The 16348-nt window shown below is 38.1% G+C and overlaps 1 pseudogene; it reads right to left on the reverse strand.

Moving 5' to 3' along the window:
- Positions 1-2201: 2201 nt before the first annotated feature.
- Positions 2202-12038, reverse strand: LOC128652654 (huntingtin-interacting protein K-like; annotated as a pseudogene).
- Between the last annotated feature and the right edge of the window lie 4310 nt (positions 12039-16348).

Here is a 16348-nt window from a genome sequence, read left to right on the forward strand (position 1 = left end):
TTATTATGAATCAATTGTTAGTTCATTACTAGTCCATCTTATATCCTCTCTCTTATCCTTTTGAGTTTCATCATTTAGCTTTTTTCTCCATCACAAAGCTTTTACTGTCATAGTAGATCTCTGAAGCAATATATAATTTCCACTCCCTTGTGTCTTCTATAATCTGCCCCTCCCTCTGTTTGCTTTGCCCCTTTATGTTCCACCCCTGTCCTAACATTTAGTGTTACCTATATAAAGAATAACAGTATATATTGCACCTCTTCTTCATACTTCTTCAGGATATACATTGCACCTTCTAATACTTTCACCCCTAAAAGTGCAAACCTCCCCAAAGCACGGGGCCCTGGGCGGTGCCCCTGTTGCCTAGCCCTCATCCGTTTTATTTTATTGTTCTTCAGCCACTGTTTCTTACTCTGTTTATTCCGTATTTTTCCCTACAGTTTAGTAAGATATGGGTTTCAAATTGTTCATGTGACAACCAGAATAATACAATTTTAAAAAAACATTTAAAAAAATACTAGTTTGGTTTTTTAAATAGCGAATCTCATGCAAACAAAGCAGTAAACAAAGTAAATGTGAAACATTTGATTCTTCATGGGATATTATTATTTTATTTATTATTATACTTTATTCATGAAGCGCCAACATATTCTGCAGCGCTGTCCATGGGTACAATTCATTTAAATAAAACAATGATATCAAACTTGTAAGAGACAATACAACATTTTACAAACACATACAGGAGGAATTGAGGGCCCTACTACTGTGGGGATTTACTATCTAGAAGGGTAGGAGGTTGAGAAACAGGAGGTGAGAACTGTTATATGAGGGAAATGTTAGGTAATTGAAATTAATTTTTTACTGAGTCTTCAGGGAGCATTTAAAGGAAGAGAGATTAGGGCAAAGCTTGATATGAAACTTCCGGTGACGTCTTATCAGCTGTTGGAGGGGTTTGCCTCTTACTGCGCATGCGCAAGAGGCCCAACCTCCTTAAAACAGCTGATGATAATTCGAGGAATTATATGGCACGCGCACGTTACTGGTTGCAAAATCAGACTGAACAAGCTGTCTGTCATTGGATTTTGCAACCAGAAAGGGTCGCAGAATCTGTACACAACCACACAACAGTCTGGTCAACTTTTACTAGTTCAAGGCGTGACAACTGACAACTCTCACAGCTGTGAATGTTGAGTGAAAACAATAGGTTCGTTTAGCTAAGGGATATGTATCAAATAAATAAAAAAATAGTGAATGCAATAATGAAAAATATGCTTTTGATATCCATTTTAATGACTGACAGTTCTTTTTATTATTGAAAATGGAAAATAATGTACCTAAATGTTTATCATTCTGCATCCCTCTGTTCTGTCACTCAACCTCTTTACCCTGCCCCTGTTATTAGCTAATGTCTCATGTACAGTTGCCAGTTTCTCACCCTGCTTTTTAAATCCATGTTCTGCAATAGCTGGTTGCTTCTACAAGAGTTTTACAATAGATGTGCACACACATTTTGTATTTAATCATTAGTTGGCATAGTGCTTGATGTATTTCCCTTTAGTGCAGATACATTCTTTTTATGCCTAGGTTATATAATGAAAAAATAAAGAGCTATAGGAGCGCTTGAGATACCTGTATAGGAATCTTAGCTGAGTAGGGTCAAAGGTATTTGAGCCAAACCAAATGTTTAAAAATGGTTTTAAAATACGTATTTATTACACAATGTTAAAAAACAGTATCATAAAATAAATATAAAATCAGTATGCAAATGGTATATATAATTATACCATAATTTAGATATAGTATAGAGTATTAGCCCTATCTAAACATAAATCTCTATCTGACAATATGAATATGAGATCGCTTCGCAAATAATTTAAATTCTATGGTTCACGGTATGTAGTTCAAACCTTAGGAGACTTGTTAAGCCATAAGATAAAAAACACATAAGATAAAAAACATATATAAATTGCCAATACAATTGATAGCGTGGTTAACCTTAAAAAAAGTGAAAAATGTGTATAAAAAATGAAAAAATTTTTTTTTCAAAAAATCAAAAATAGAAGCCGGTGTACACCTTTAAAGGCTTAATGTGAATGTCCTTGCAAATAGTGAAAAAATGTGTATAATTGTGAAAAGTCTTAATCCAATCTAATATTCTTTATGTGACAGTTTATATCCGATATGTGTTGATGTCAATGTTCTTACAAATGATGTTTGAATCCTAATGTTCCTTTAGTCCAAATATCGATGTTCACAGATTCTTCTATGTCCTAAATAGAAGAAAATAGACAAACATAGTGCAATATGCCAATCCAAATGTGGCTTAATAGGTATAGAACTCACCGATTGGGGACCTGAGCCTTCAATATCAGTTCACAATCAGGATTGTTTGTGTTTAGCTACCAATCACCAGCAAACTTCTAACAGAGCATTGCTGCTGATGAGCCTACCTGGGTATGCTTTTCAACAAATGATACCAATAGGATGAAGTCAATTTGATAACGGAGCATGCCATTTTAAGAGACTATTTTTCTATCTGAAGTTTGTTTCACTTTCATGTCCCTTTTAAATTGAATTTTAACTTTCATATTAAAGTGCCTGTTTTTTTAAAAAAAAATATTAAAAACTGGGGCACTTTCATTCATGAAAGTTTACATTGCACCAGATTTTACAAATACTTACCTTCTTCTCCTGAAACGTTGGATCGCCGATACCCCGCCTGCTTCTTCCTTTTGAACTTTTCCAGCAATGATGAAACCGGCTTTCTACAATCATGGCGTGGCCCTACAAGATGAACGCTCCTGGGGGGAAGCTGTGATTGGAGGAAACCGGTTTCATCATTCCTGATGAAGTACAGAGGACCTGCAGGCGGGGGAACGGCGAGTTCCAGTGTTTCAGAAGAAGGTAAGTATTTGTAAAATCCGGTGCAATGTAAACTTTCATGAATGTTTTTAATAGTTTTTTACAAATACTTTCTTCTCCTGAAACGCCGAATCGCCAATTCCCCCGTCTGCAGGTCCTCTGTACTTCGTCAGGAATGACGAAACCGGCTTCCTCCAATCACTGCTTCCCCCCCAGGAGTGTCCATCTGGTGAGGCCATGCCGTGATTGGAGGAAGCCGGTTTCGTCATTGCTGTGTAAGTACATCAGGAAGAAGCAGGCGGCGATCCGGCGTTTCAGGAGAAGGTAAGTATTTGTAAAATCCGGTGCAATGTAAACTTTCATGAATGAAAGTGCCCCTGTTTTTAATAGTTTTTTTTTAAAAAAAAACGGGCACTTTATCATGAAAGTTGACATTCACTTTAAAGGAACACTAAACCCACATTTTTTCTTTCATTATTCAGGTAAATAATACAATTTTAAACAACATTTCAATTTACTTCTATTATCTAATTTGCTTCAATCTTTAGATATCCTTTGTTGAAGAAATAGCAATGCACATGGATGAGCCAATCACACAAGGCATCTATGGGCAGCTACCAATCAGAAGCTACTGAGCCTATCTAGATATGCTTTTCAGCAAAGTAGGTAGTGATTGATGGACAGTTATGTTCTCATAAATGAAATGCACTGTTTGTTTACTTTTTGTGACTATATTTACAACTTTCATTTATTTGTCAACTATATTTTTAATACTGTAAATATAAAAAAAATATGCAAAGTTTATATTTTTATAACAGCCATGGTTGTTTCTGGTCTCACAGAAAACAAGCTAAAGAATATAGAAAAGTGTTGTCATCAAGGTAAGGCGAGACAGGACTTTCTGTGGAAGACAATGCTACATTATTATGTACATGACTTCTGTCAGGACAAGTTATACCACAACAAAGATGGCGGCTCACTCATGCGGCAAGCACCACGTGTGCTATCACGGCTTTGCCGGTGTTCTAAAATAATCTACCATAGGAATGTGTTCACCTCGTCACCTCCGGTGACGTGTAATCAGCTGCTGGAGGTTTGTGACGCTCACTGCGCATGCGCTAGAGGCCCAACCTCCTTAAAACAGCTGATTTACACGGGTCGAGGAATTATATGGCATGCGCACGTTACTGGTTGCAAAATCAGACTGAACAAGCTGTCTGTCATTGGATTTTGTAACCAGAAAGGGTTGCAGAATCTGTACACCACCACACAACGGCTGCAACGACTTGCACAGCTGTTAACCCCTTATACTCAGTCACCAAGTTCAGCCAGTCCCTTCACTGTGTAACAATCTGAGGGGGAATTACCATGGCATGCTAGGGGGAAATCAGTACTCTAGTCTATACTTTGTGCAACCAGATGCGACTCTCTTAAGTCAAATCAATCTATTATTTTAAATTATTAGCTCAGTTACATTCAAAGCCATTATGAGAATCAAATGAATTGGAACTTTTTCTCATAGAATGTCAGCCCTAGTGTCCTTTTTTAACACATTATTATCACATGTTGCCCTGTGCTCAGGATACACCCTTTGTATTCTTTAACATTGTGTGATGTTTAAAGGACTGGTTGAAGCATGTGCAAGAATATATAGTATAGCATTATGGATATCTTTTCTAGGCTGTATAGCACTGTGCAATGATTAATAGCAAAGTTAGATGTAAAGCACAAATATCATTCTTCTTTGATTTTTTTCTACACAGGCAAAAGCGACTTGAGTGATTTTAACACTATTTCTTTTTTGCATTAATTATTCTAATTTTGATAACATTTCATACTACATGGGTCTGATTGTCACAAAGTCTTGATCAGGATTGCTATACAATGTGATCTAGGTAAAGTGTGTTTATCTGAGTTTAAATAATTTTAACCCAATCCTTCTCTTTTTTGTCCTAATAAAACTAAAGGTGCGTAAATAGATATTAAAGTAATTTTATATTTCTATAGTATATATCAGCAATTGACTACTGTATTGGGAAATTTTAGAAGTATTTAAGAATATCTGAACACCGGTGCTCTAAAATAATCCGTCTACCATAGGAATGTGTCCACCACGTCACTTCCGGTGACGTGTAATCATCTGCTGGAGGTTTGTGGCGCTCACTGCGCATGCGCTAGAGGCCCAACCTCCTACAAACAGCTGATTTACACGGGTCGAGGGAATATATGCCACCACACTCCTGAGCACACGTTACTGGTTGCAAAATCAGACGGAACAAGCTGTCTGTCATCGTATTTTGTAACCAGAAAGTGCGCCAGATGGCTCAAACAATCTGTACATAACCAAACAACATTCTAATTTACTTCTATTATCTATTTTGTTTTGTCCTCTTGGTATCCTTTGTCGAAAATAACATTTATTATGTGAAAAGTAAAATCTACTCCATGATTCATTCTTACTTAGCTGGAAGGGAAGCTTTAGCCAAATGACTACATGAACACTTACAATTAGTTCCACATTTTCTTTCTTAATTGTAACTTTGGCCAGCTCTTTTTCTCTGAAAAATAATACAAGTACTTTAAAAAAAATATATATTAGTGGAAATAAAGAAATTAATAATTTGATTTAATTACAGAATATGTTAAATTATAAATAATTAGATAAGTGGACCAGAACTTTATCCTGTAACTGGAGTATTGTGTGATTTCTCAAAACCAACAGCCCTAAAACACAGGACAATATTATACAAGATGCATGACTAAAATATAGTAGGAGCTGATGTAAATGAAATACTGACAAGTAGTTACAGTGGCTATATACACAGTTTTTGTGGCATAAAACAAGTGCATGGTGCCACTCAAAAAAAGCTATCTGTGCAGGTCAATCTTGTGAAAGACCACTGCAACTATACCCTATACCCAGAGCGTGTGCTATGGTTTGTTTTCTGCTTTAAGCAATCTGATGCGCTCTCTAGGTAAATATAATCTGTACAGTTTAATGTTCCGTATAGATTCAAACAGAAATAATAAATTTAAGTCATTTCTGGTAAATTGGAAAAAATAATAATTTTGAACTATGGAATATGAAGAAATGCTATGTAGTTAAATCAGAACTTTTTTCACAAGTGCATCTCACCTTTCTGGTTTTGCTTTCTGCTCTCTTGATCTCCTGTCACCAATAACAGACATGACCTAAAAGAATGGAAAACAAAAGTAATTTATTCTAAAATGTAACAATGAAATAAGTTAGATCCTAGTGACAAATACTATGTATAAATACAAAGCTGGGTGAAGAAGCCATTCCCACCACTTTTACAAACACGGCTTGACTAGGTGACAATAGAGGTGAACAATAAATAGGAAAAAGTGAAAAAAAATGTTTTATAAAAAAAATATTTTATAGTCCAGGGACACACCCTTTTATCTCCTCTGCTGAGGAAAATAAGCTATTATAATAATCGAAGTCATACTGAGCGTACTTTGTATAAATAGTTTTATTCTTAAAAGTTTTGGGAGCGTGGACCTGACTGCCATATCTGTAGGTGCAAGAATTAGTTGTGATTGTGTGTGTATGTATGTATATATATATATATATATTATTATTTTTTTATACATTCACACACACACACACACACAATTGTGTGCTATACACTTCCATTTGTGCAGCTAGATTTGTGTCTGTGGTATCCATGACATTTTTTTATTACACATTTTAAAGAATCCTGCAGAATCTCAAGATTAACAGGCTGTAAAGCAGAAATAATGTAATGCTTATAGCTAAGGGCATGTTATTATGGCCATTAAACCTCAGATGAATTATTCAGTCTGTGCTGGGGGATGCAAGTAATAGGGAGATATAAGCAACAAGAAAGGACCTGCTTCAACGTATCCCCTTCAAGCAAAGGGAACAGCAACGAGTTCCTTTGCACCCCAAAACATGCACAAATATTTGTATTATCTCTTAATCTGTCATCCATCCATCCCTTAAATTAAATACTAATTTTGCATTTTAGTGTAGTGCATTCCAGTGCAGTACCACAATGCTCAGCAATCCAGGTCACATCATAGCATCAGAGGAACACAACATCTGATTGTATGAAGCTTAACTTGTCACAAAGAGTTATACCTGCTGTATATATTGTATTCCATGATGTTAACCAGCAGAAACATATGCAAACAGCTGCAACCCCAGAATTGTCACTGCACAGCGCTGTCAGCTTGCTGATGAATAATAATTATGTTTGTTGTAAAATAACTTTATGGTTCTACTTCATTAACCCAAAAGAATACAAATGACTCCTTTATTCACTAACGGCTAGATTACGAGTTGTGCGTTAGGGTAAAAAAGCAGCATTAAGAGGTCCCAACGCTGCTTTTTTACGCCCGCTGGTATTACGAGTCTTGAAGGTTTAGGGGCACCGCACACTTCTTTGGCCTTACCGCAAAACGACTTATGTAAACTTCGTAAAGTCTTTTTTCTATGGGACTTCCATAGCGCTGATATTACGAGTCTGTCCTGGGAGGCCAAAAAGTGAGCGGTACACCCTACCCTCTCAAGATCCCTAACGCATTTAAAAGTCAGTAGTTAAGAGTTTTATGGTACAACGCCGTAGCATAAAACTCATAACTAAAGTGCTAAAAAGTACACTAACACCCATAAACTACCTATTAACCCCTAAACTAATTACACCTAATCTAATAGCCTTATTAAAATAAAAAAAGCCCCCCCAAAATAAAAAAAAACCCTAGCCTAAACTAAACTACCAATAACCCTTAAAAGGGCCTTTTGCGGGGCATTGCCCCAAAGTAATCAGCTCTTTACCTGTAAAAAAAAAATACAAACAACCCCCCCAACAGTAAAACCCACCACCCACACAACCAACCCCCCAAATAAAATACTAGCTAAAAAAACCTAAGCTCCCCATTGCCCTGAAAAGGGCATTTGGATGGGCATAACCCTTAAAAGGGCAGTTAGCTCTTTTGCTGCCCAAACCCTAATCTAAAAAATAAAACCCACCCAATACACCCTTAAAAAAACCTATCACTAACCCCCTGAAGATCGACTTACCGGGCGACGTCTTCCAATGTTCCAATCAGCCAATAGAATGCGAGCTCAATCCTATTGGCTGATTGGATCAGCCAATAGGATTGAACTTCAATCCTATTGGCTGATTGCATCAGCCAATAGGATTTTTCTACCTTAATTCTGATTGGCTGATAGAATTCTATCAGCCAATCGGAATCTAAAGGATGCCATCTTGGATGACGTCACTTAAAGGTACCTTCATTCTGTTTTAGTCGTCGGATGAAGAGGATGCTCCTCGTCGGATGTCTTGAAGATGGACCCGCTCCACGCTGGATGGATAAAGATAGAAGATGCCGTCTGGATGAAGACTTCTCACTTCTGCCCGGCTTGGATGAAGACTTCTGCCCGTCTGGAGGACCACTTCGCCCGGCTTGGATGAAGACGTCTCCCGGTAAGTCGATCTTCAGGGGGTTAGTGTTAGGTTTTTTTAAGGGTGTATTGGGTGGGTTTTATTTTTTAGATTAGGGTTTGGGCGGCAAAAAAGCTAACTGCCCTTTTAAGGGCAATGCCCATCCAAATGCCCTTTTCAGGGCAATGGGGAGCTTAGGTTTTTTAGATAGTATTTTATTTGGGGGGTTGGTTGTGTGGGTGGTGGGTTTTACTGTTGAGGGGGTTGTTTGTATTTTTTTTTACAGGTAAAAGAGCTGATTACTTTCGGGCAATGCCCCGCAAAAGGCCGTTTTAAGGGCTATTGGTAGTTTAGTTTAGGCTAGGTTTTATTTTTATTTTGGGGGGACTTTTTTATTTTAATAGAGCTATTAGATTAGCTGTAATTAGTTTAAATTTCTGTAATTTGTTTATTATTTTCTGTAATTTAGTGTTTGTTTTTTGTACTTTAGCTAATTTAATTTAATGTAGGTAATTGTATATAATTTAGTTAATTTATTTAATTATAGTGTAGTGTTAGGTGTTAGTGTAACTTAGGTTAGGTTTTATTTTACAGGTAAATTTGTCTTTATTTTAACTAGGCAGTTATTAAATATTTAATAACTATTCTACCTAGTTAAAATAAATACAAACTTGCCTGTAAATTAAAAATAAATCCTAAACTAGCTACAATGTAACTATTAGTTATATTGTAGCTATCTTAGGGTTTATTTTATAGGTAAGTATTTAGTTTTAAATAGGAATAATTTAGTTAATGATAGTAATATTTATTTAGATTTATTTAAATTATATTTAAGTTAGGGGGTGTTATGTTTAGGGTTAGACTTAGGTTTAGTGGTTAATAACTTTAATATAGTGGCGGCGACGTTGGGGGCGGCAGATTAGGGGTTAATAAGTGTAGGTAGGTGGCGGCGACATTGGGGGTGGCAGATTAGGGGTTAATAAATATAATGTAGGTGTCGGCGATGTTGGGGGCAGCAGATTAGGGGTTCATAAGTATAATGTAGGTGGCGGCGGTGTCCGGAGCGGCAGATTAGGGGTTAATAATTATAATGTAGGTGGCGGCGATGTCGGGGGCGGTAGATTAGGGGTTAAGTGTAAGATTATGGGTGTTTAGACTCGGGGTTCATGTTAGGGTGTTAGGTTTAGATATACATTTATTTCCCCATAGGAATCAATGGGGCTGCGTTACTGAGTTTTACGCTGCTTTTTTGCAAGTGTTAGACTTTTTTTCAGCCGGCTCTCCCTGTTGATTACTATGGGGAAATCGTGCACGAGCACGTTACACCAGCTCACCGCTGACTTAAGCAGCGGTGGTATTGGAGTGCGGTAATGAGCAAAATTTTGCTCAACGCTCACTTCTTGTTTTTTAACGACGGGTTTCTGAAAACTCTTAATGCCAGCGCTGCAGGTAAGTGAGCTGTGAGGGAAAACTGCTTGTTAGCACCGCACAGCCTCTAACGCAAAACTCATAATCTAGGTGTAAGACTGGGATGACTTCTTATTGTTTCCAATATTTAATTAATGCACTCTATTTATTAAAGGGACATGGCACACATGAACAAGTGCTGTCTTGCTGTGAAAAACTGTCAAAATGCACTGAGATAAGAGGCGGCCTTACAAGGGCTTAGAAATTAGCATATGAGCCTACCTAGGTTTAGCTTTCCACAAAGAATACCAAGAGAAGAAAGCAAATTTGATGATGCAAGTAAATTGGAAAGTTGTTTAAAATTGCATGTCCTGTCTGAATAATGAAAGTTTAATGTGGACTTTACTGTCCCTTTAATATTGCATGTTCTATCTGAATAATGAAAGTTTAATTTTGATTTAACTGTCCCTTTAAAATCACTTGCTCTATCTGAATTATGAAGGAAATATTTGAGTTTCATGTCCCTTTAACTATCATCCGCAGGCTCTCTCTAAAGGCAATCCTAAGGTGCATCTGCAGTTTGTTAAATAAAGCCCATAGTGCTCAAGACATGTGCACACTCCAGAGCCTACCTAAGTATGCTGTTATGGAATGTTTCAACAAAGGAGACCAAAAGAAAATAAAACAAGTTTTTTCTATAGCTCACTCTAATTTAGTTGTTTTACTTTCATGCCCGTTTAAAGCTGAAACGTTGCTCCATTGTGTGAAGAATGTGTTTATTTAACAGTCCTTAATAAAGCTGAAAGGCTATGTAATTTACCCTTCCAGCACCGTGCTTCTCACTGTGTATCTAAATGGTTAACATACTTGCATGAAGATGTTGATATAAAAAAAGTTTCTCTGACATGTAATTGACAGAAAAGCCATTTAAGAAATTTTCATATCTAGAGATTGAGGAGAAGTAAAGGTCTATATATATGACGGGAGAGGTTATTAAGATGTACTGCAGCGGTTGCTTTTTAAGTTTCACGGGTTATGAAGATATACTGCATGTCAGTAGGAGAGATTGTGTGTAGGAGAGCAGGCACAAGGAGATTTACAGGTGAGCCCTGTGTGGGTTAAGGAAGAGCTATGAAGAAGCTGGTTTCCCATGAGTAAAGCTGGGAAGAGACTGTAGTATTAAGATATACTGCTATGTCAATAGACTTGTAAATACATTGCTAGCAGAGAGTGTTAATGGTCCAGGCTCAGCCTTCACTGTGTCATTTGCACCAGAGACTGCTCCTTTAGCTGCCACCTGTGGATATCCCCTGAGAATCCAGCCTCTTACCCAAGTCCTTTCATGTTCAATTACTAAAGGTTGATTGTCCTTGTTGTCTGCAAGAGGTGGTGGGGTCACTCTCCGCCCCTCTGTGTGCCGGCCAATCTGCTCACATTAATGCCTCTATTGGAGAGGGGGGAATTTAAATGAGGGTATTAATCACTGGACAGTTGGTAGAAGGATGGTCTGTCTTTTCACTAGAAGGATTCGCCAAATTATTGAAGTGATCCTACTTCCAACAACTTCCAATATTTCTGTAATATCATCCTTTATTATATACATGAAAGGCATATGCGCATCTACATTGCAATACACAAGATTCCCTAAGGGATCAAATTTATTTTCTTTTATTTTGGGGTTCTGCTACAGTGCCAGATATATCAGTCTAAATATAAGTGTTTAATTTGTTACACAGATTCCTTATGGGCAAATGGAGAAAGGTATAGAAAATGCAAAATAATTTATTTCTTGTTTATCCCTCAAGGACCAGCATGCTTGCAGACAGGCTAAGTAAGTATTTTAGAGATATTTGCTTCTCCACAATATCAGTCTTTTTGATGGGCAGGTATTAAAAAAATGAACCTTTAAAAGCATTGTCAACAGCTAGTGCATAAAAAGTGTTATTAGGAATTCTCAAGAAAGTTGATATGATTTAGTTTCTGTAAAGGGAAACACATTCAGACCCCAAGCAACTTCTTGGCTCTGTCAGTATGTATTAACAGGGCAACCTAATCATAACTTCAGTCTAACTACAACAGCTCTGTAGTGAAATCATCTCCACAGAAACACGAGCTCCCCAGATATCTACACTATACAGCCACCTCCATCATTCAAGCTCCACACTACTCTCACCGTCTCCAGGTTGGAGCTCTGAATCTCTTTTTCTTTGGCATAATCAGTGACCCTTTCCAAGTCAGCCGCTCCGCTGTCATGTTTATGCGGTTTGTCTGAAGGTCTTTCACTGAATTTTCCTCAGTTTCGAGCTCCAACTCCATGTCTCCCTCAGCCGCCATGTTTCCCACCTGGACCGGTGTTCTAAAATAAGTTGTCTACCAATGAGCTAATGCAATATCTGTGAAGATGCAGCTCAGTCACCTATTGTGCCTTAAACAGCTGTTTGTAGGAGGTTGGGCCTCTAGCGCATGCACAGTGAGCGCCACAAACCTCCAGCAGCTGATTACACGTCACCAGAAGTGACGTGGTAGACACATTCCTACGAGGTAGACAACTTCGTTTGTCTACCTGTTCTAAAATAAATTGTCTACCATAGGAATGTGTCCACCACATCACTTCCGGTGGACACAATCAGCTGCTGGAGGTTTGTGGCGCTCACTGCGCATGCGCTAGAGGCTCATCCTCCTACAAACAGCTGATCGAGGAAATAACACTGCGCGCAAGTTACTGGTTGCAAAATCAGACAGAACAAGCTGTCTGACATTGGATTTTGTAACCATAAAACGGGTCGCAGAATCTGTACACCACCACACAACAGCTGCAACAACTTGCACAGCTATTAACCCCTTATACTCAGTCAACAAGTTCAGCCAGTCCCTTCACTGTGTAACAATCTGAGGGGGGGGAGTATTTGAAACAAGTTATCTCTTTTTGTGAGTCTCAGTCACCCTCTGTCAATAATCTTTTCTTATTCGCAAAAATAGATAACTTGTTTCAAATACTCCCCCCCTCAGATTGTTCTTGATTTTCTGAGGTTGTTCACAGTTGTCTTCCTGTGATCAAGAAAGACCTGATGCTCATATCTTATCTATGTGCATTCAATTGTCAAGGGGAACATGACACTGTTTTCTATTGCCTTACTATGCCCAAGAGAGACGCAAGACAATATGTATTATCTATTTGTGACAAGGTGGAATAAAAGGATGATCTCTATTACCTTTAGGGAACAAGAAACTACTTTATAATACCTTCATGTGACCAGAGATGCAAGGCAACTCTGGAGTAGAAGTGAAGCTGGGCTTCCATTACTTCCTACCTCTGAGTTTAAACTTGATGCTGCCACCTATTGCCTATATGATTGGAGTAGATGTGAGATTGCTATTGCATTACTGGGATTGCAATATGATGTTGCAGTGGATTGCCTTCTTCTAATTGGGTAAATGTGAAGCTGTCTACCATCTTCCAATGAGTGAAGCTGCTGTCTTGCTTTATTGTGACAGAAGGAAATAAATGGCTTTATTTTATTGAGTCCCTATGATTGGTATAAGTGTGAGGCTATGAGACATGAGTAGATGTGAGGTTATTGTCTTCCTGTGACTGGGACAGATGTCAGGTTGCTGTCCAACACTTCTCAATGACTAGGGGTAGAGATGTGGGGCTGCTGTCTGTTGCCTTAGTATCCCTGGGTAGATGTAGAGATTTGTTCTATTGTCTCCCCGTGCCTAGGGTAGATGTGGGGCTGTTGTCTATTACCACCCAATGACTGGGATAGATGTGGGGTTGTTGTGTTTTGACTACCCATGACTGAAGGAACAATCTACTGCCATTCTATTACCAGAGTAGATGTCAGACTGTTAATTATAATCTCACTATAGGGATAGATGTTGGGCTGTTGTATACTGACTTATTACCACTGAAGGAACATGTAAATCTGTAGTCTACTGCCTAAAAGTGGTCAAGATGTGAGGTTGCAATCTATTCTGTTCTGACCAAGGTAGATGTAAGGCTTGGGTAAATATGAGGCTGTTGTTTATTGCCTCCACGTCAGTGATAGTTGTCAGCCAGGTTGCGGTTTGTTAATTTATTGTTACTTAATTCAGGGTGAGCGGACAGCCAAGGGGTTAATGTGATAATAGTGTCTACCCAGCTGCTTTCTTTAGATCATCTTCAGTGCATTCCCTGTGAACACCGAGCATCTCATAGTGACACTTCATAGCTGAAACCCGATGTCATCTGTCTGCCATCAGCTGTTTTAAGAAGGTTGGGCCTCTAGCGCATGCGCAGTGAGCGCCACAAACCTCAAGAAGCTGATTCACGTCACCGGAAGTGACCTGGTAGACACATTCCTATGCAGTAGACAACTTATTTTAGAACACCGGCTCCTAAGCTTTAAATTCTGCTTTTTCAAATATAGACACCAAAAGAACTAATAAAAATTGATAATAGGAATAAATTAGAAAATTGCATGCTCTATCTGAATCATGAAAGAAAAAAAATTGGGTTTCATATCCCTTTAAATAATAATAGCTTACTTTACTCTTTAGTCTTAGTATGTTTCTTAGATTACATAACAAAAACTATGATTACTATAATAAAGCAGATACAATAATAAATAATTTATTTTGATATTAAAGTGAAAGTAAATCCTAGCGTTTTACAAACGCTAGGATTGACTATTGAAACTAATAAAGGGGACTTTCATTCATGAAGTATAAGATACTTCATGTAGAAAGCTCCTTTATTTGATTCAATCGATCACCGTTTTAAGCTGGTACAGCAGCCCACGGCTAAAAATTTTTTTTGCTAAGAGGTGACGTTTTCACCTCTTAGCCAAAAGCCGTGCGATAAATCCCGCTTGGCGCCCATAGGAGCCGGATTTACCGCACGGCTATTGACTAAGAGGTGAAAACGTCACCTCTTAGCAAACAATTTTTTTAGCCGTGGACTGCTGTACCAGGTAAAAACGGTGATGGGTTGAAACAAATAAAGGAGCTTTCTACATGAAGTATCTTATGTTTCATGTATGAAAGTCCCCTTTATTTGTTTCAATAGTCAATCCTAGCGTTTTACAAACGGTAGGGTTGACTTTCACTTTAAATGAGTATGGTTATATTTGATGAACCTGCATGTTAGCCAAAAAACGTGTTACATTCTTTATGTGTTTTATATATTTAGCCTAAAAGGTGCTTTTCCTGTTCTGAGGAGTAGAAATTGCTCAATTTTCAGAGCTTAATTACATGAAAAGGGGGTACATACATATTGAAAATATAATGTAAAGTCGTTTCATTATACATAACTAAATACTTCATTTAAAAATCTAAAGATGTTTACTGTTCCTGGACCATTAACCCCTTAATGACCAACGATGTGCAGGGTACGTCCTCCAAAAAAATACCCTTAACGACCGAGGACGTACCCTGTATGTCGTCGGTCTCTGAAAGCGGTGGAAGCAATCCTGATCACTTCCAGATGCTTTCCGGTTATTGCAGTGATGCCTCGATATCGATATCGTGTGCACGGGGAGGGAGCGGGTGGGAACCGCTACACTGCAGAAAAATGTTGAAGAAAAAGTGGGAGAGAGGGGGATATAAAAGTAAAATAAAAAAGATCTAAGGGATCTGGGAGGGGGTGGGGGGAAGCTACACTACAGAAAAAATTAAAAAAAATAATAAAAAAATCTTTTATTGTAAACTAGGTACTGGCAGGCAGTACCCAAGATGGCTCCCAATAAGTTAGAGGGGGAGGGTTAGAGAGCTGTTTGGGGGGAATCAGGGAGGTTGGAGGTCAAGGGGGATCCTACACAGCAGCATATGTAAATATGCTTTAAAAAATAAAAATTAAAATATTGCTTTTATTTTAGTACTGGCAGACTTGCTGCCAGTACATAGCATGGCGGGGACAGTTGTGGGATGTGGGAGGGAAGAGAGCTGTTTGGGAGGGATCAGGGGGTCTGATGTGTCAGGTGGGAGGCTGATCTCTACACTAAAGCTAAAATTAACAAGCAAGCTCCCTACAAGATACTAAATTAACCCCTTCACTGCTAGCCATAATACACGTGTGATGCGCAGCAGCATTTAGTGGCCTTCTAATAACCAAAAAGCAATTTACAAATGCACAAGCTGTTTGTAAATAATTTCAGTGAGAAACCAAAAATTGTGAAAAGTTTTACGTTTTTTTTTAATTTGATCGCATTTGGCGGTGAAATGGTGGCATGAAATATACCAAAATGGGCCTAGATCAATACTTGGGGTTGTCTACTACACTACACTAAAGATAAAATTAACCCTACAAGCTCCCTACATGCTCCCTAATTAACCCCTTCACTGCTGGGCATAATACACGTATGGTGCGCAGCGGCATTTAGCGGCCTTCTAATTACCAAAAAGCAACGCCAAAGCCATATATGTCTGCTATTTATGAACAAAGGGTATCCCAGAGAAGCATTTACAACCATTTATGCCATAATTGCACAAGTTGTTTGTAAATAATTTCAGTGAGAAACCTAAAGTTTGTGAAAAAATTTGTGAAAAAGTGAATTTTTATTTGATTGCATTTGGCGGTGAAAAGGTGGCATGAAATATACCAAAATGGGCCTAGATCAATACATGTCATGGGATATTCAGGGATTCCTGAAAGATATCAGTGTCCC

This window comes from Bombina bombina, chromosome 3 (genome assembly GCF_027579735.1).
Source record: "Bombina bombina isolate aBomBom1 chromosome 3, aBomBom1.pri, whole genome shotgun sequence".
NCBI classification, from domain to species: Eukaryota; Metazoa; Chordata; class Amphibia; order Anura; family Bombinatoridae; genus Bombina; species Bombina bombina.